Genomic DNA, 20,518 nt, shown 5'->3' on the forward strand with positions numbered 1-20,518 from the left:
CCTGATGAGCGTAAGACGAAAAGCTTCGACATGTCTCTTCTTTTAGCAAAATTCAAGTAAGTTTTTGTAGTTGCAGTAGTAAAGCTTGCTGGGATTGTAGGGTTTATTACTTAAAATTAATTAATTGAGAAGCAATTACTTAACAAATAATAGTGTAAGTAGCTGGATTATAGCAAAACATAAAAGTTTTACATAACCCTTAAGTAACTAACTTATAGGCACAGAAGAAGGAGCTGTTTGGTGACTAAGTCTACTTTACTTTCTAGCCTCCAGTTTATGATAAATAGTTCAAGAGTAAGCATATGGTTTGGCACGGGAGCTCGGCCATGTGTAATGCCCATCCTGTGGCATGTGGGGAATCATGGACACTTCATGTTGCCTGAATAAGCACATGTGCAGAAAGTGTCACCAGCTGCAGAAACTCGAGCTCTGGGTTTCGGAACTTAACCAGTGGCGAGAGTCACTTTGGTGCATCTATGATGCTGAGGACTATGTGGATAGCTTTGTTAGGGAGGTAGTCACACCACAGGGTAGGACTGTGCAGGCACAGAATGGGTGACCACCAGAAAGACTAGTAGGACCAGGCAGCAGTGCAGAAGTCCTCTGAGTCTTTGTTGCTCTAGAACCAGTTTTCTACTTTGAATACTGATGAGGGCGATAGTTCCTCAGAGAAGTGCAGCAACAACCAAGTTCGGGGACCATGCGTGGCTCAGTTGCATGGGTGGAAAGGAAGAAGAGTGGAAGAGGAACAGAGGTAGGGTATTTGATAGGGGAACAGACAGGCGTTTCGGTGGCTATAGACATGACTCCAGGATGGTATGTTGCCTCCCTGGTGCCAGGGTCAAGGATGTCACTGAGTGGCTGCAGGACGTTCTTAAGGGGGAGGGCGAACATCCAGAGTTCGTGGTTCACACTGGTACCTAGATAGAAAGGACGATGAGGTCCTGAAAGCAGATTTTAAGGAGCTAGGTGAGACATTAAAAAGCAGGACCTCAGAGGTAGTAATCTCCGGATTACTGCCAGTGCCATACGCTAGTGAGCATAGGTGAGAGGGATTCAGATTCTTGGGGCATTGGGACCATTCTAAGGGGAACGGTGGAACCTATACAAGTCAGATGGTTTGCACCTCATTGGGGCCAGGACCAATATCCTTGTTGAGAAGTTTGCTAGTGCTGTTGGAGAGGATTTAAACTAGTTTGGTAGGGGTATGGGTACCTGAGGGTAGAATCAGATGGGGAAAAATCAGAAATGGTAATGGAAGGCAGAAAATCAATCATTGAGTTTGGCAGTGTTCAAGGGTATATACTTCAATGCAAGGAGTATGGTAAATAGAGCAGACAAGCTGAGGGCACAGATAGAAACATGGCAGTATGATATAATAACTATTACAGAAACATGGCTCAAAGAGGTACAGGAATGGCAGCTCAATATTCTTAGTTACAGGGTTTTCAGATGAGATAGAGCGGGGGATAAAAAGGAGCAGGGGTGGCAGTTTTGTTACAGAAGCATTTACAGCTGTGAGGAGGGATGATATTGAAGTCATGTGGATAGAGTTTAGGAACAAAAAGGGGGCAGTCACACTACTGGGAGTGTGTTACAGACCCACAAACAGTCAGAGTGAGATAGAAAAGCAAATATTTAGGCAAATCTGTGAGAAGTTAAAATAAAGGTGCAGTCATAGTAAGGGATTTTAACTACCCCAATATTAACTGGGTTAGGTTTACTGTGAAAGGAATGGAGTGAACAGAATTTTTGAGGTACGTTCAGGAGCACGTTTTTGGCTCGAATGTAGCAAGTCCAACAAGAAAGGGTGCAGTTTGGGATTTAGTTTTAGGAAATGAAGCTGGGCAGGTGGAAGGAGTGACAATGGGAGAGCATTTTGGTGGTTGTGATCATCTTTCAGTTAGATTAACATAATTATGGAAAAGGACAAAGATAGAACAGGAGTTAAAATTCTAAATTGGGGCAAGGCCAATTTTACTAAGCTGAGGAGTGATTTAGCATAAGTGGACTGGAAACAGCTACTAGAAGGTAAATCAGTGTCAGAGAAGTGGGAGGCATTCAAAGGGGAGGTTCAAGGTGTTCAGCGTAATCATGTTCCCACAAAGAAAAAGGGTGGGGTAGCCAAATCTAGAGCTCCCTGGATGTGAAGGTGCTTGCTGAGTAAGATAACGCAGGCAGAAAAGGAAAGCTTATGTCAAACACTGATAACTCCATTTTACAGAAAGCCAGGAGGAGTATGGAAAGTGGAGGGGTGAAATCAAAAAGGAAATTAGGAAAGCAAAGAGAAGTCATGAAAGAATATTGGCAAGTAATATGAAGGAGAACTCAAAGATGTTTTATCAATAAGTTAAGAGTAAGAGGATAACCAAGGAAAGGTAGGGTCCTTAAAAGAGGTGGAGTTTGTGAATATGGTTCTTAATGAATACTTTGCATCTGTCTTCACAAAAGAGGGGGGCAATGCAGATATTGTAGTTAAGGAGGCGGAGTGTGAAGTATTTGATGTGATAAAAAAAAGGGAGAGAGTAAGTATTAAGGAGACTAGCATCTTTTAAAGTGGATAAATCATCAGGGCCAGATGAAATGTACCCCAGGCTGTTAAAAGAAGCCAGGAAGGTAATAGTGGAGGCTCTGATCATCATTTTTCAATCGTCACTGGGTATATGTGTGGTGCCAGAGGATTGGATGTCTGCTAATATTGTACCTTTGTTTAAAAAGGGAGCAAGGGATAGACTGAATAATTACAAGCCAGTCAGTCTGACCTCAGTGGTGGGAAAATTATTGGAATCAGTTCTGAGGAACAGGATAAACTGTCACATTAGAAAGGCACGGATTCATCAAGGACAGCCAGCATGGATTTGTTAAGGGAAGGTCATGTCTAACTAATTTGATTGAATTTTTTGAGGAAGTAACATGGAGGATTGATGAGACTGGTGCAGTTGATGTGATCTACATGAATTTTAACAAGGCCAGATGAAATGGTCTCACATGGCAGACTTGTTAAAATAAAAGCCCATGGGATCCAGGGGAATGTAGCAAATTGGATACAAAATTGGCTCAGTGGCAGGAAACAAAGGGTAACTGTTGATTGATGTTTTTGCTACTGGGAGGCTGTTTCCAGTGGGCTTCCTCAGTACCAGGTGCCCTGCTTTTTATGGTATATATTTATGATTTGGATGTAAATGTAGGGGGAAAGATCAACACAAAAATTGGCCGTGTGGTTGAAAGCGAGTAGGATTGCTGTAGACTGCAGGAAGATATCAGTGGGGCTGGTCAGGTAAGTAGAAAAGTGACAACTGGAATACAACCCGGAGAAGTGTGAGGTGATGTATTTGGGGAGATCAAACAAGACCAGGGAATACACAATAAATGAGAGGATACTGAGAGGTGTAGAAGAAGTGGGGGACCTTGGAGTGAATGTCCACAGATCCCTGAAGGCAGCAGGACAGGTTGATAGGATGATTATGAAGGTATATGAAATCCTTTCATTTATTAGCCGAGGCATAGAATATAAGAGCGGGGAGGTTATGCTGGAACTGTATAAAACATTAGTTAGGCCACAACTTGAGCACTGTGTGCAGCTCTGGTCACCTCATTACAGAAACAATGTAATTGCACTAGAGAAGGTACAGGGGAGATTTACGAGGATGTTGCCAGGACTGGAAAATTGGAACTATGTGGAAAGATTGGATAGAAACTGTGGAGGCTGAGGGGAGATTTGATTAAGATGTACAATATCACGAGGGGCCTAGATAAAGTGGATGGGTAGGGCCTATTTACTTTAGCAGAGAGATCCGCAACTAGGGGGCATAGATTTAAAGCGATTGGTAGAAGGATTAGAGGGGAGATGAGGAAAAATATTTTCACCCAGAGGGATTTAGGGGTCTGGAACTCACTACCTGAAAGGGTAGTAGAGGCAGAAGCCCTCAACTCATTTAAAAGGTGCCTGGATATGCGCCTCAAGTGCCGTAACCTATTGGGTTACGGACCAAGTGCTGGAACATAAGATTAGGGTGGGTGGCTTGTTTTTCAGCTGGTATAGCCACGCTGGGCCAATGGCCTCTTTCTGTGCCTTAAACTTTCTAAGATTCTATCAAGCCCAAGATCCTGTATGCTATTTTAATTGCTCTCTCATCCTGTCCTGCCACCTTCAATGATTTATGCACACAGACACCCAGGTCCCTCACATCCTGCACCTCCTTTAGAATTGTACTATTTATTTTATATAACCTTTCCTCATCAGGGGTCTCAGCTACCTTCTCTTTTACCATGGCTCGGGCAGCATCTTCTTCTTTGGTAAGGACAGATACAAAATTCACATTTAGTACCTCAGCCTTGCCTCCATGCATAAATCCCCTTTATGGTCCCTAATCAGTCCCACTTCTCCTTTTACCACCCTTTTTTCTATTTATATGCCTATGGAAGACTTTTGGATTTCCTTTTGTATTAGCTGCCAGTCTCTTTCTTCTTCAGTTCTCTGCACAAAAGCAGGTCAACCCTTAGCGCCACAACCTCCATCACAGGTAGGGTAAGGAGGCATGTCCCAAATCCACCCAAGCTGGAACAGGGATGGTACAGTGTGTAGTTGGCACCAATCTGATCCATACCTGCCATCCAGCCCTAAAATGAGTCCGACTTGCTGTGGCAACATACAATTTTACATGCATGTTGTAATCCAGAGCTATGAATAGCAATGATAGAGGCTCTAATTTTCGTTTCAGCACATGGCTGACCACTGCGCTTACCACCTTGGAAGGATTTACAGGTTGACACTCAACCTGTTTGGCCATGAATGCACCTTCCATGGCCATCAAGCCTTGGAGTGGGACTTGAACCCGGAGCTTCTGGCTCAGAGGAGGGATGCTACCCATTGCGGCACAAGACTTCTCTTTGCTTCAATTATTTGTATTTTCAATTCACCTCTGAAATTTCTACATTGAGCTTGATTCTCAATTGTATTAGGACTTCCATCATATGCAGCATTTTTCTGCTTCATCTTATTCACTATCTCTTTTGTCACCCAGATAGCTCTTGATTTGTTTGCCCTACCTTTCCCCACTGTACCTTGACTTTTCCTGAACCATCTCCTCTTTTGGTGGTACAGAACTTGAGTATTGCTGAAAAAAGAGACACGCTATCAAAGCTTTTCACTTTGTACTCATCAGGACAGCTCACGAGAAATACCGAATGTAAAATAGCAACAATTTATACTGCATGAGAAAAGAGTGCTAATTAGTTGACAAGTGGACTCTGATTGATAGAGGCATTACCATGAAGAATGCAACAGGGGACAGTTAACTGCCAAGCTTTTGTTCAAATTCAACAAGGCAGGTCAATTCTGATTGGTCAAGACATGAACCAGGAATAGTTTACCCCCAAGCTTTTGTTTAGTTGAAAAGGTGCAATGCATGGATGTGCTCCTTCTGCCTATGAAGGACAGGGCCCTGTGTGTGAATATATGTGGATTCTTGCATGCGCAAGTGAGCCACACTGCAATCCCAACTGATAATCTTAAATTGGATTTTAGAGCTGACATGATGAGGGCAAGACAAAAAGCTTTGATAGCATGTCTCTTTTTCCAGCAGTATCTCCTCGTTGAAAGCAGCCCATTGTTCACTTACAGTTTGCCTGTCAATCTATGATTCTAACTTTTCTGGGCCAGATCTGTTCTCACCCCACTGAAGCCGGCCCTCCCCCAATTAATCATTCTTACTCTGGATTGCCCCTTGTCCTTTTCCACAGCCATGCTAAACCTTATTATACAATGATCACTGTCTCCTAAATGTTCCCCAACTGACACTTGATCCACTTGGCCCACCTCATTCCCAAGAACCTAGTCCAGCAATGCCTCCTTTCTTGTTGGACTGGAGACATACTGATGTAGAAGATTCTCCTGAACACACTCTGTCCTTTTACACTATTATTATCTCAGCCTATATTTGAATAATTAAAGTCCCCCATTATAACTACTCAACAATTAGACATTTGATAGTATAGACCTTGAGTGTTGCTGAAAAAGAGACATGCTGTCAAAGTTTTTCGTCTTGCACTCATCAGGACAAATTTGCAAGAATACCAATTGTAAAGGGAACAACAATTTATACTGCATGAGCAGAGAGTGCTGATTGGTTGGCAAATGGAGTCTGGCAGACTCGTGCAATTGCAACAGGACGTTCTTATTCTTGTACTCTAATCTCCTTGCAATAAATGACCACCATGTCAAAGGCCTTTTGCCTTCCCAATTGCTTGCTATACCTGCAGGCTAACTTTCTGTGTTGCTTGGATGAGTACACGCAAGTCCCTCTGAACATCAACATTTACAAGTTTCACACCTTTTAAAACTTATTCTGATTTTCTATTCTTACAACTAAGGTGAATAACCTCACACTTCCCCACATTATACTTCATCTCCCATCTTGCTGCCCAATCAACTAACCTGTCTATATCTCTTTGCAGCCTCTTTGGTTCCTTTGTAATGCTAGTTATCTCACTCCAAAATGAAATATTTGAAGTGTACTAATGTTTGATAACCACCATGTGAAAGCAATATCCTGTGGCCTTTATGTATGGCTCAGTTGGTAGCACTCTCACCTCTGAGGCACCAGGTTGTGGGTTCAAGTTCCACTCAAGATTTGAGCTCAAAAATCAAGGCTGCCACTCTAGTCCATTAGTGAGGGAATGCTACAATGTTGGAGGTGCTGTCCTTTAGATGAGATGTTAAACCAACATGACTGCCCTCTCAGATGGAAGTAAAATATTACATGTCATGATTTTAAAGAAGATTAGCAGAGTATTCCTTGATGTCTTGGTCAAAATTTACCCCTCAACCATCATCAGAAAAACAGAATTCTTTGTTATTATTATATTGTTGTTTGTGGGAACTTGCCATGTGAAAATTGGCTGCTCATTCCCTACGTTACAACAATGATGATACTTCATTGGCTGTAAAGCACTTTGGGATGTCCTGAGGCTGTGAAAGGTGCTATATAAATGCACAAATGTGAGTCTGTCTTTTTCCTTTGTATTACCAGTGCAGGATTTAGTTCCATTTTATTGCCGTGACAACTGAGCATACACACCCCAACAGGCTATGATGTCACCTTTAACTTACAAACTTAATAATATTCTGTAAATATCAAGTTAATCCACAGTAACAGATTAATGGAACCTGTTATAAAATCCTTAGCCACATTGCTGACCTTATTGCAAGGGAGCCCACAACACGGATCTGCCAAGTATAACTTGCTTTTCCGCTGGCTTTTATAAAATGCACATTTCCTCGTTCAAACCCAAACCACCTGTCACAGTTGCTGAAGCCTAAAAGTAACTGTACCAAGACAGAAATGTCTGAGACGTGGTATCTTCTAGTCCGATGGGATGACTGCATTATCCATTAGCTGGTTTCCTTCTCACTCTATTGGTATTCACCTACAAATCTTCACCCCACTCCTCTCCAAAACTTTTGCAATTTATTGCTCCCAACGTGACTTTAACTGTAACTGTTAGAGCATTGTGTCTCAGCGGAGATATGATGTAAAGCGAAAACAACTGAATTCAGATTTTCCAGTTGACTTTATGGTGCAGAAATGAAAAAAAGCCAATCAGCCAAAAACCTGTATGTGGTGTGAAGCACCCTCCGTCTGGTATTCAGGTCTATCCATTCCCAGAACTATATGTCACCTCAGAAAAATCTGGACTGTTTCATCTTAGAAAGAAAGAACTTGTATTTCTATAGGCCTTTCCTGACGTCAGGATGTCACAAAGCACTTTACAGCCAATCAAGTACTTCTGAAGTGTACTTGCTGTTGTAATGTGGGAAACAAATGTAGGAAAATGACAAGTTATATTATCAACACATGTAACTGTTACTTCACCCAGTGGCAAATTTGTTGATGACTATGATATTGATCACATTAATACATTATTAATCTGATATTAATGAAATATTGGGAAGAGTGAAGCCATTGCTGTTGGTCTCTACCACAAATTCCATTCCCTAGCCACTGACTCCATCCGGTTCCCTGACAGCTGCCTGATGCTGTTTGCAGCATTGGTGCCATATTTTACCTCGAGACAAGCTTCTGACCACATATCTGCACCATCATTAAGACCGCCTATTTTCAGCTCTGTTATAGTGCCTAACTCCTCCCTTACCTCAGGTATTATGCTGCTGAAATCCTCATCCATGTCTTTATTATCTCTAGGAATGGCCAATTTATTCCAAGGAGGGATTGTATGTGATTTGGAGGCGAAAGTGTTCCCATGCGCTTACTGCCTTGTCCTTTGAGGTGGCGGAGGTCATGAATTATTGAATCGCTAACCGTTGTGATAGATGGCCCCTCTGGGGGAGGAGGGACAGGGGGTGGGGTGGGAGCTGGGGGTGTAATCCCAAGGCAGGTTAAACCACTATTAGACCCCTGAAAATAGACAATAAAAAAAAACTTGCACTCTTTGCCCCCTTTCACAGAGGGCTGACTGTGACTGAGAATCAAGTCTCTAAGGTGGTGGTTGGTGGGGGGGATGGGTGGGACATACAGGATCCTGAGTTTCTGCCAGTACACTTGGTGCGCACCTGAGATATGCCCATTATGGCACAGGTGCCCACTGACCTTGTGAAAAGGAGACTTCTTTCCACTGACCCAGTTCTCAACTCCAATTTAGCTGAGGAGACAAGTGTGGGGCTATCACTGCGCCACCATTAAAAACCTATTAAAATAATAACATTCTTATTTCTTTCCAAATTCTAGTTGTTTCTATTTTCTGTGTGACTTGAGTTTATCTTGGGCACTTGAACTGCAATTTTTAAGCTTGATTATAGCAGTGCTTGTAAAACAGAGTGTCATGAAGAGATATTAAAGTATATAATGTTACTGGATTAAAAAAATAGAATTATAGGGGGGTCTGTGTCTGTGGGTGTGTGTGGGTGTGTCTATGTGTGTCTTAGTGTGTCTTAAATGGATTAAAGCCAGCTAGTCTGGGTACTTTGATGTATAGTAATTTTGAGATGTTAATTGGGTGAACAGTAAGAACAGTAAAGTGTTCTATTTGCATTTGTTGTATAAACCATTCAAGACTGTGGGTAAAATCTTGCACCTAGCTAGAAGAAGTCAAACAATGTGTTTATTTTTTCAGCTACTAATAAAATTAGTGCTATGAAATGAGTTTTATTGTTGGAAGAGCAGAAGTTCAAATGACCTAGTAATACAATGGAAAATTTACATTCAAAGGGAAAACTAGGTATATAAAGAAAGGAGTTAATGTGTGTAAGGTAGATGCATTTAAGACATAACCAGCCTGTACACCTTCAACCAACTTGCAAAGGAACCTCATTTGGAATTTGTAAGGTCAAATGTGTTTTGCCTGATGTCTATTTAAAGTCTGTGGGTTACTGCTGCTTTAGTGAGAGTTACCTGGGGGTGATTAATTTGGGGATTTGTTAAAAAGTTATAGTAGTAATTTGTAGCCATGTATATGTGTTTAATTTGTTGTTAAATTAATAAATGTTTAATCTAGTTTTATATAAAACCACGAGACTCGGTGGTCTTATTCCTACTGCATTCAAAGTCTGCATCCTGAAATTAAAAATTGTAAAAATGGATTATGAGAGTTGTTTTAAGTTTCCCTCTGGAATTTGAATAACTCAGCCTTTACCATTGGCTGTGTCATAATAATTGGGGGTTGGTCCACAAGATTTTTGTAATTCCAGGAGTTAAGGAAGAACTTATCTCCAGAGTAGAACCCAGTGGGGAGATGTTTTAATTTATACAAGCTCTTCCAAAGTTTGAGGAAAAATATATTGGAGCATTCTTTATTTCATTTGAGAAGATGGCTAAACAGATGAAATTGCCACAGGAAAACTTGACATTAGTGTTACAGTCCAGGTAGGTGGATAGAGCGCATGAAGAGGTATCACTATCTGAAAAGGTATCGGTGAATTATGATGTGATAAAAAAAGCTATTTTGAGTGCAAATAAGTTAGTTCCTGGTGCATACAGGCAGAAATTTAGGAATATGAGAAAACAGCCTGGGTAAACTTATATTGAGTTTGAAAGAGTAAAACAAAGTAATTTTGACTGGTTGATATGAGCATTAAAATAGAGACAACATATGCAGCTCTTAGAGAAGTAATTCTTTTGGAAGAATTTAAAGACTAAATCCCTTCAGTGGTGAGAACTCATGTGGAGGAACAGATGGTTGATCCTGTAACGGCAAGCAGCGAAGATAGCTGATGATTATGAGTTAGTTCATAGAGCTAAACCTTTTTCTCATCACCCTTTTAAATCGGAAAAGGATAGAACATAGGAAGGTGAAAGAAAGGTAGGCAGTCAGGGAAGAGAAGGGTTAGCTGGAAATTCCCAGGAAGTTTTTTCTCAGAATAAAAATAAGATGCTGAGGGTAGAACTGACATTCGAAAATGGAAGTGTTTTCATTGTCATAAAGTGGGGCACATGAAGTCAGTGTGTTTGAAATTGCAGGGAAAATCTGTTGGAATTATTGGGGTGCAGAAAAGTTTTGGAAATAAAAGTATTGTTGGATCTGAGATTCAGGCACAGGAAAAACCAGTGCTATGTGTACAGGTAAAACAGGGAGAATCAATGATAGGTAAAGATGTGGGAATGTGTTCACAGTTTACCCAAGAGAATTCTGAGGAGCAAGTTGTAGAAATGTTTAAAGATTTTGTGTGTGAAGGGAAAGCCTTTCCATGTGTACAGGGTGGAGTAGGTAAAGATGTTAAAATTTTAAGAGCCACAGGGGCTAGTCAATCCTTAAAGTTGTGGGACAGTGATATTTGTTGTTCAGAGGGAGTGTTGCAGGAGCAGGTGATAATAAGTGGGGTTCACGGAGATGCTAAATCTATTCCATTGAGGAAGGTAAATTTAAAGAGTAAGTGGAAAGCTAGCACAGCTATTGTTGGAGTAGTAGAAAAATTGCCCATTGCAGGGGTTCCGTTTATTCTGGGTAATGATATAGCTGGATCACAAATGTGGGTGATGCCTATGGTAGTTGAGCAGTCTGTAGAAGTGCTTTAAACAGAGATGTTACAGAAGGAGCATCCTGGATTGTTTCCTGATTGTGTGATAATGAGATCAAAAGCTCATTGGGAAGAATAAGATGAACAAGAAGGGCAGGCAGTTCAAAGGCTGGATGAAGGTGTTGAAATCCAATAGCTGGCACAGTGTTTGATAACATTGTTCAGGAAGAGACAGGAGAGGACAGTTCAGCTGAAGTGTTTAATTCAAGGTAGTTAATTAAGGTGCAGCAGGAGGATTTGCAATTAAAACAGTTATATCAGAAAGCTTACTCAGAAACAGAGGCAAAATGTATACCAAAATGTTATTACCCTAAGGGAGATATTTTAAGGCAAAAATGGAGGCTGATTCATGTTTCAGCAAATGGAAGTTGGAGGGAGGTATATCAGACTGTTATCCCATGAGGGTATAGAAATGAGATTCTGAGGATTGCTCATGAAGTTCCAATGGGGGTACATTTAGGAATTAGAAAGACACAGGCAAAAGTACCGAAACATTTTTATTGGCCAGGATTGCATAGGGATGTAGTCAAATTCTGTAGAACATGTCACACACATTAGGTTATAGGGAAATCACAAACTGTGCCTAAGCTGGTACCTTTAATCTCAATTACAGCATTTGAAGAACCTTTTACTCGAGTCATGATTGATTGTGTAGGACCCCTTCCTAAGACTAAAAGTGGAATTCAGTACTTACTGACCATAATGGATGTGTCTACCAGGTTTTCTAGACCATAAAATATAGGAGCAGAAGTAGGCCATTCGGCCCATTGAGTCTGCTTCACCATTCAATGAGATCATGACTGATCTGATAATCCTCAACTGCACTTTCCTGCCTTTTCCCCAAAACTCTTGATCCCCTTACTGATTAAAAATCTGACTATCTCAGCCTTGAATATACTTAACAACCGAGCCTCCATAGCCCTCTGCGGTAAAGAATTCCACAAATTGACTACCCTCTGAGAGAAGAAATTCCTCCTCATCTCTGTTTTAAATGGGCACCCCCTTACTCTGAGATTATGCCCCCCTGGACGTAGACTTTCCCACAAGAGGAAACAACCTCTCAGCATCTACCCTGTCAGGCCCCCTAGGAATCTTATATGTTTCAATAAGTTTGCCTCTCATTCTTCTAAACTCCAATTGTCACAACGCTATTAATACATATAATATTTTGGAAAAAATTTTTCTTTTAAAATAGAGGTTTATCTTGTGGATGTGTCTTAATTGGATTAAAGCCAACTAGTCTGGGTGCTTTGATGGGTACTAGTTTTGATATGGAAGAGAGATAGTATGCATTCACATTTTTTGAATAGAGCATTCAAGAAGTGGGGTGAAAACTTGAAAACATGATGCCTATCTAGCAGATACCAAGCAATATGTTTATATTACTAATAAAATTGGTACTATCAAAGGGGTTTCATTGTTAAAAGGTGAAGTTCAAGGAGGCTGGTGAGACAATGAGAATTTGAATTCAATCAGTGGTCGTAGGTATAACTTCACTAGTTTTCGGGTCTGCAGAGCAGAGGCAATGCAAGATCAAAAGGCAGCTTGAAGCCTCCAACTGGCTCCACAGTGAAAATAACCTCATTTTGAATTCATAAGGTGAAAATGCTTTGCCTGGTGTTTGGTTAAGTCTATGGGTTGCTGCTGCCTTAATGGAGATTAGTTTGGGGATTTGTTAAAAGTTATTATAGTAGTAATTTGTAGCCATGTATATATATATCTTTTTAACCTATGTAAATTAATAAAATATTTCAATTAGCTTAAAGTAAAACCTCAAGAATGGATGGTCTGATTCCTGAATTTAGAGCTACATCTCAAATATAACACTTAAAATTATAGGTTATGACAGTTGTTTAAAGTTTCCCCCTGGGATTTTAAAATAATTCCACTTTACCAACTGCATCAGTCATTACACCAATGAGTACAGGCCCAACCTATTCAACCTCTCCTCATGGGAAAATCCCTCCATCCCTGAGGTCAACCTAGTGAACCTTCTCTGGACTGCCTCCAATGCCAGTATATCTTCCCTTAGATAAGGGGACCAAAACTGTTCACAGTATTATAGGTGTAGTCTAACTAGTGCTTTGTATAGTTTTAGCAAGACTTCCCTATTTTATGCTCCATTCCCTCTGAAATAAAGGCCAACATTCCATTTGCCTTACCTTTTCCTGAAGCGATACCTTTGAGAAACATCACAACTAAGAAGATTGTGGAAGAGTTAACTAAACTTTTTACAAGATATGGTTTATCTAGGGAAAAACAATCAGATGAGGGTTCAAATTTTATATCACCGCTGTATAAGGAAATAATGAACAGTTTGGGGATAAAACAATTTTGGTCAACAGCTTATCATCTGGAGTCACACAGGGCTTTGGAAAGATGGCATCAAACTTTAAAAAACTATGATGAGATCGTACTGTCAGAATTATTCACAGGATTGGCATAGAGGAATTCCATTCTTGTTATTTGCTACTAAAGAAGCTCCTAATGCATCGACTGGTTTTAGCCCTTTTGAACTAGTTGATGGTCATGAAGTAAGGGGACCACTGAAATTGATTTATGAGAAACTGGTGGGTCAAAATCCAGAAGCTACTGTCCTGGATTATGTATCAAACTTCAGAGAGACGTTGGACAGAGCATGTGAGTTGGCTAGAGAACATTTAAAGATATCACAGCAAGTGATGAGAGGGAAGGCAGATAAGAAAGCCAAAAACTCAGTTTTGTTGCTGGAGAGAAAGTGCTTATTCTGTTTCCAGTACTGAGTGACTCATTAAAGCCAAATTTTAGTGGACCCTACAATAAATTGAATGAAGTAAATTATTTAATAAATACTCCAGATAGAAGAAAGAAGCAGAGGCTGTGTCAGTAAATATGCTTAAAAAATACTTTGACAGGGAAGAGGAACAAAACGAGGCGTTAGTAATAGTAGATAATGAGAAAGAGGTAGAAGTGCAGGACTCTGAAATTGATTTTCCTCTAATCAAATTGAATAACAAGGGGGTGCTTGAAAGTTTAAATGTAATATTGAGTTACCTTCCAGACAAGTGTCAAAGTGATTTGGAAAAGCTATTGTGGTCACACAAACCTATTTGTGGGAATAAATTGGGGAGGACAGATTTAGTTATACACGATGGGCAGGATTATTGTGCACCTGCCTATCGCTGGAATCGTCTGGTCCCACTGCAAGTCAATGGACTTTTGTCTGGGGCACTGCCTCGCCCACGGCGGGTCCCATCCACGACAGGGCCAGGAAATCCCAGCCGATGCGTCTGTGCAAGTTTAATCTTCAATAAAGCAACATCCTTATAGATTAAATCTGGCAAAGTTATCACAAGTACAGAAAGAAATTGATTACATGCTTCAAAATGATATCATTGAGTCTAGTTGCAGTAAATGGAGTTCGCCTATTGTACTGGTACTGAAACCAGATGGTTTTGAAAGGTGAATGCAGTGACAAAAGTGGATTCCTATCCTTTACCGCGTTTGGAAGATTGCATTGAGAAAGTGGGACAATCAAAATTTATCACAAAGATTGACTTGCTAAAATGATATTTGCAAGTACCGTTATCGGAGAGAGCAAAGGAGACATCAGCTTTTGTGAGGCCAGATGTGCCTTATCAGTTAAAGTCATGCCATTTGGTATGAAGAATGCACCTGCAACATTTCAAAGACCGACAAACAAAGTAATTGCAGCCTTGAGCAATTGTGCTGTTTATATTGATGATCTAATAGTTTTCAGTCCTACATGGGAGGAGCATTTACGACATCTGGAAGAATTATTTACTCGCTTACAAGAAGCTAATTTGGTGATGAATTTGGCTAAAAGTGAATTTGCAAAACTGCATGTTACATATCTAGGCCATACCATTGGATATGGTAAGGTGGTTCTGAGAGTTGCGAAAGTCAAGGCTTTCGTGGATTTCCCAGTGTCTACAACAAAAAGAGAAGTTCTGAGATTTCTGGGCATAAGTGGGTTTTACTAGAAATTTGTACCAAATTTTACCCAAGTGGTTGCTCCACTGACTGAACTATTAAAAAAGAACAAGAACACTGGAATGTCAGAAGTCATTCGATAGTTTGAAAACTGTATTAACCACAACACCAGTTTTGGAAGTACCCAATTATGCCAAGCAATTTAAGTTGGCCATTGACGCAAGTGATATAGGAATTGGGGCTGTACTGTTGCAAAAAGACAACACAAGATTAAAAAACCGATAGGGTATTTTTCACGGAAGTTGAATACACAACAGAGAAGATATTCAACGATTGAAAGGAGGTTTTGGTGTTAGCATTGCAGCATTTTGATATCCATATGGCAAACAATTCATCAGAAACAATTGTTTATACAGACCAAGATCCTTTAAAGTTTCTGGACAAGTTTTGAGACAAAAGTGCAAGGCTATTTCAGAAGGAGTTCTTGATTGCAACCATTTAATCTACAGATAATACATGTTGCTGGATGAGAGAATCTGGTTGCAGGTGCGTTATAAAAATTTTGAAGATTAAAGGGGAAATTGTGCATTTTAAAGCCTGGACACTGAACTGGAATGATTTCTGCTGATACCAAGGCCTTGAGTATACATATTGTTATGTTAATGCATGCATCTGATAATGTAATAATGTAATAAGAATAGGAGATAGTGTAAGATGGGTTACTAAAAATGAAGGCGTCTTTTAAAATTATGATGGTTCATTTTTCGATAAGGAGGGGGATGTCATGAAGAGATATTAATGTGTATAATGTTATCAGAAATTATTTTTTAAAAATAGAATTCCAGTGGGGGTCTGTGTCTAGGCATGTGTCTGTATGTGTCTTAACTGGATTAAAGTCAGATAGCCTGGGTGCTTTGATATATAGTAGTTTTGAGATGTTGATTGGGTGAACAGTAAGTAGAACAGTAAGGTAAAGTGTTCTATTTGCATTTATTGAATAAACCTTTCAAGACTGTGGGTAAAATCATGCACCTAGCTAGAAGAAGCCAAAAAATGTTTATTTTTTCAGTTTACTATCAAAATTGGTGCTATGAAAGGGGTTTTATTGTTAGAAGAGCAGAAGTTCAAAAGACCTAGTGATACAATGGAAAATTTACATTCAAAGGGAAAGCCTGGTATATAAAGAAAGTATTTGTGTGTGTAAGGTGGAGGCATTTAAGACCTAATCAGCCTCCAATCAATTTGTAAAGGAACCTCATTTGGAATTCTTAAGGTCAAATGTGCTTTGCCTGGTGTCTATTTAAAGACAATGGATTACTGTTGCCTTAGTGGAAATTTACCTGGGGGTGATTAATTTGGGGATTTGTTAAAAGCTTAATATAGTAGTAATTTGTAGTTCTCTGTGCGTTTAATTTGTTGTTAAATTAATAAATGTTTAATTTAGTTTTATATAAAAACCATGATACTCGGTGGTCTTATTCCTACTGAATTCAAAGTTTGCATCTTGAAATTACAAATTGTTAAAATGGGTTATGACAATTGTTTCAAGTTTCCCTTTGGGATTTGAACAACTCAGCCTTTACCATCAGCTGTGTCATAATACAGGGCAGAATTTTCCCAGATTTGCATTAAGTGTGGTAGTGGGCGGGTAAAATGGAGTCCTGCCCACTGACGAAAATGGCGGGTTTTTACGCTGTATCGTCCCAATCCCACCTCATTATTTATTCACCCTCGTGAACCATGCTGTTTCCATGGCAGGTGGACTCTCTTCTTCCGCCATCACCCACTGTTGCCTTAGGCCGGCTGCATCTTTAAAAGGCAGCCGCCAGCACAGTGCTCATCGCCACCAGCTTACCATCGCTGCCCGAGGGACATGGCCCACAGAGGAAAAAAGACTGCAGCCCCCTACATCAATGATGGGTCTCTCGAGCGACTGCTGGATGCCATGGAGGCCCGCCAGCATGTGCTCTACCCCCCGCTCTGGCTGCAGGATGAGCAGCAACCTCACCAACCCGGCTTGGGAGGTGGTGGCAGCGGTGGTCAGCGCTAATACCCTGCAGAGGAGGACAATCACCCAGTGCCGCAAAAGGATGAACAACCTCCTCCGGGGTAAGTCACTCTTTTCATCACTCACAACTCACACGCTCACAAACTCATCAAATGCCCACAGGGCCCTCACTCACTGCCACTTCAAGGGACATCACCATTCAATCTCTCACACTCACCTGCATTGTCCTCATCCCATCCATGGGACCACTCACCACCCGCACAGGCCAGGCACACTTATCGTCCGGCCAGGCAGGCGCCCTGATACACTCTCCCCATCTCTATCCATGCAGGACAAACTGGCACACAACAGATCACAGACAAGTGGATGGATGCCAGAGATCAAAGTTCTGACAGAATTTGAGATCAGAGTTATCCAGCTGGCCAGCAACGAGCGGGACCGTTCCTGTGCTGATGGTGAGGTCGGCTGAACTCCATGGCAAGTGTCATGGTTGGCTCCAACAGTGTGCATGCAAGAGGGGTGCTGGGCAACTCGATCTCACTCCAGCTACCCCTTCTGCTTATGGAGTCAGCCAGGGGCCCTTGGGCACCCTTAGGGAGGAGGATCAGCAGGTGCACGCTCCTTAGCACCTTTAAGTTGGGGCTGGCCCCCATCACACCAGCTTCTGCAGCCAGTGATGCTGTGCACTAGCTCCTGAAGAGCTGAGGTGCTGAAGGCGGACACAGCATCAGATGCATCTAAAGTTTCATGGCTGTGTCTCTATGATATGACCCTGAACACAGAGCGTAAGCGAGCTTCTCTCGGCCATCCGGAAGTCAGACATTCTCAGAGGCTATGTGAAGATCTATGGAGTGTCCTCACTGCATGCCATCATCATCCTGTGATTGAGTGACTATTAGGGCCTCCACTGCATCTCAATGACAGGAGCATTCTCTCAGAGGGTATTGGTGCTGCCGTAAGCCAGACTAGACTCAAATGTTCACAACTGCGATGTGAGGATCTATGGGGACAAGTCACTGCATATCGTCATCATCCTCCACAAATCTGGCAGCTATGAGGGCCTTCCAAACACGCCTACCTCATCTAGCCAGTGCGAGAGCCTCATCCCCATCATCGTCCTCACCAAGGACCCCCTCACCCTCATCCTTGTTGTCGTCCTACTCATCTGAGGAGATCTCCAGCTCCTCCATCTCCTCCTCAGCCAGCTCCTTTCTCCATTGGAGTGCCAGGTTGTAAAGGACACAGCAGATGACAATGATGCGTGACACCCTCTGTGGACTGTATTGCAGGGCTCCATCAAACCGGTCCAGGCACCGGAACCTCATCTTCAGCATCTCGATGGCCTGCTCATCCAAGTTGCAAGCTGCAGCATGAGCCGCATTATACATTCGCTCTGCTGCAGTCTGAGGTCGCCACATGGGTGTCATCAGCCACGGCCTCTTGTGGATAGCCCTTGTCCCCAAGGAGCCAACCCTGCAGCCTCTGTGGATCCTGGAAGACTGCAGGGATCTGCGAGTGACTCAGGATGTAGGCTTCGTGCACATTCCCTGGAAACCGTGCGCACACCTGCAGGATGACTTTCTGGTGATCACACACCAGCTGCACATTCAGTAAGTGGAAACCCTTGTGGTTGCTGAAGTCCACTGAGTGCAGCAATGGAGACCTGAGCACCACATGAGTGCAGTCAATTGCACCTGGCGCCTGTGGGAATCCCAAGATCAGGATGAATCCAATAGCCCTTGCATTCTGGCTGTCCCAGTCCCGGGCAAAATGCACAAAGTTGTGTGCCATGGAGAAGATGGCATCTGTGACCTCATGGATGTATTTATGGGTGGCAGATTGTGAAATCCACAGAGGTCACCTGTGGAGCCCTGAAAGAAGCCACTGGCATAGAAATGGAGCGCCATTGTCACTTTCACAGCCACTGGCAGTGGATGCCCTCCCCTCGCTGCCAAGTCCTGCAGTAAGTGGCAGATGTGAGCTACCAGCTCCCTAGACATGCGCAGTCGTCAGTGACACTGGTTCTCAGTCACCTGCAGGAATGGCAGGCGGCGTCTATAGACCCTGGGTGTCGCTAGGTGCAGACCAGCCCTGGATCACTCTCGGTCCTGGGCAACGTGTGCAGGATACCCTGCTGCCCCTTCATTATGAGGCTGCTGCTCCTCCCTTTGCGTGGCCAGGTGCCTCAGTCACTCTCTCCTCAGTCTCCTACGGTCTCTATAGGCCACCAGGCATACAGCTAAGTCACCAGGATCCATGATCCTGACGTGGTCCTCCTGCAGCATGAAAGAGAGAGAAACATGGTTATTATGGCTGTATTTAGCACCTTTCCTGCCCCTACGTGACCACCCCTTAATGCTTCCCGGAGAGTGCCCTCGGATGGCCAGAGATGAGTGCGCTACATGGCTGCCCTGTGAATCTGAGACATGGGGGACACTGGTCCAAACTGGAATGCTGAGATTGCATGGGGGTTTGAGCGCCTCCAGCAGTGACAGCTACATGGCCAGTGTTGGAGAGGAGATTGCACAACGTGTGCAGTCCAACTGCTCCGCAGTCCAATAAAATGGTGGTAGACTCAAAGTTTGCGCTAGGGGGGTGGGGGTGCGGATGGGGGTGTGCGGCGGGTGTGTAAGGTACGGAGCGCTTGGTGGTCCTTTGGTGCCTCCGCTTTGCTTGCATGTTTGGGCAGGTTAGGAGCCTGATCCCAATCATATCACTTTGGCTGCACCTGATCTGTCTCAGTTGCAGAGGCATGGTCAGTTTATACAGGTGTCCCTACCGGTGGCCACTCCCCTTGCTTACCCTGTCCCCCACCTTGATTGCCTGTGCGCAGGACGCAGCGCCAGGGCAGCACTTCCCCTGCCCCTCAGCAGTCGCGTCCGAGGCTGGCCAGCATTTGCCCAGGCCACTCCCCACACTCCCCCAACAGCGATTGCCTCCGGGTCCAGGCATCAGTTGCCCCTGCCCTCGGCGCCCCGAGGCCTATAAACAATGGGCGAGCTGTGGAGAACACTACTGCTCACTCACCTTAGTTTCCCCCAAAGTGAAGGCTGCCAAGTGTGCGTCGCCTGCGTGCTGTTGTGAAACACATCAGCGCGCTTTCCCGCCGACGTGGACGGGTGATGCAGCGGGATTCCAAGAGCCTGGCGGGATGGCCTTTTAATTATATGCTAACGGATTACAATTAGCTCCCCGCTGACTGATGTCGGGAAATGCGGCCTACTCTTAGTGGACTGAGAGGATGATCGCAACCTCCCTTCATGCCGTTGTGGTCCTGCCATATTTTCTGCGTATGCCACCTATCACACCCACCGCCAGTGGGCTTGGAAAATCCTGCCCACAGAGTGGATGATCAGGACTGCCTATGATATGAAGTCATCTAGCCATTTTCTCATCATCTCCTGTCTGGTTCATTTGCCGATTGCCTTAAACCCGTGCCATAAAATAATTTTCTATCATAGAATGGTTAGAAACCTCCTGCAGATTTTCTCAAATAAACCTTCATTAATGTCATTTGGTGGTACAGAACTTGAGTATTGCTGAAA

This window comes from Carcharodon carcharias, chromosome 4 (assembly GCF_017639515.1).
Source record: "Carcharodon carcharias isolate sCarCar2 chromosome 4, sCarCar2.pri, whole genome shotgun sequence".
Lineage (NCBI taxonomy): Eukaryota > Metazoa > Chordata > Chondrichthyes > Lamniformes > Lamnidae > Carcharodon > Carcharodon carcharias.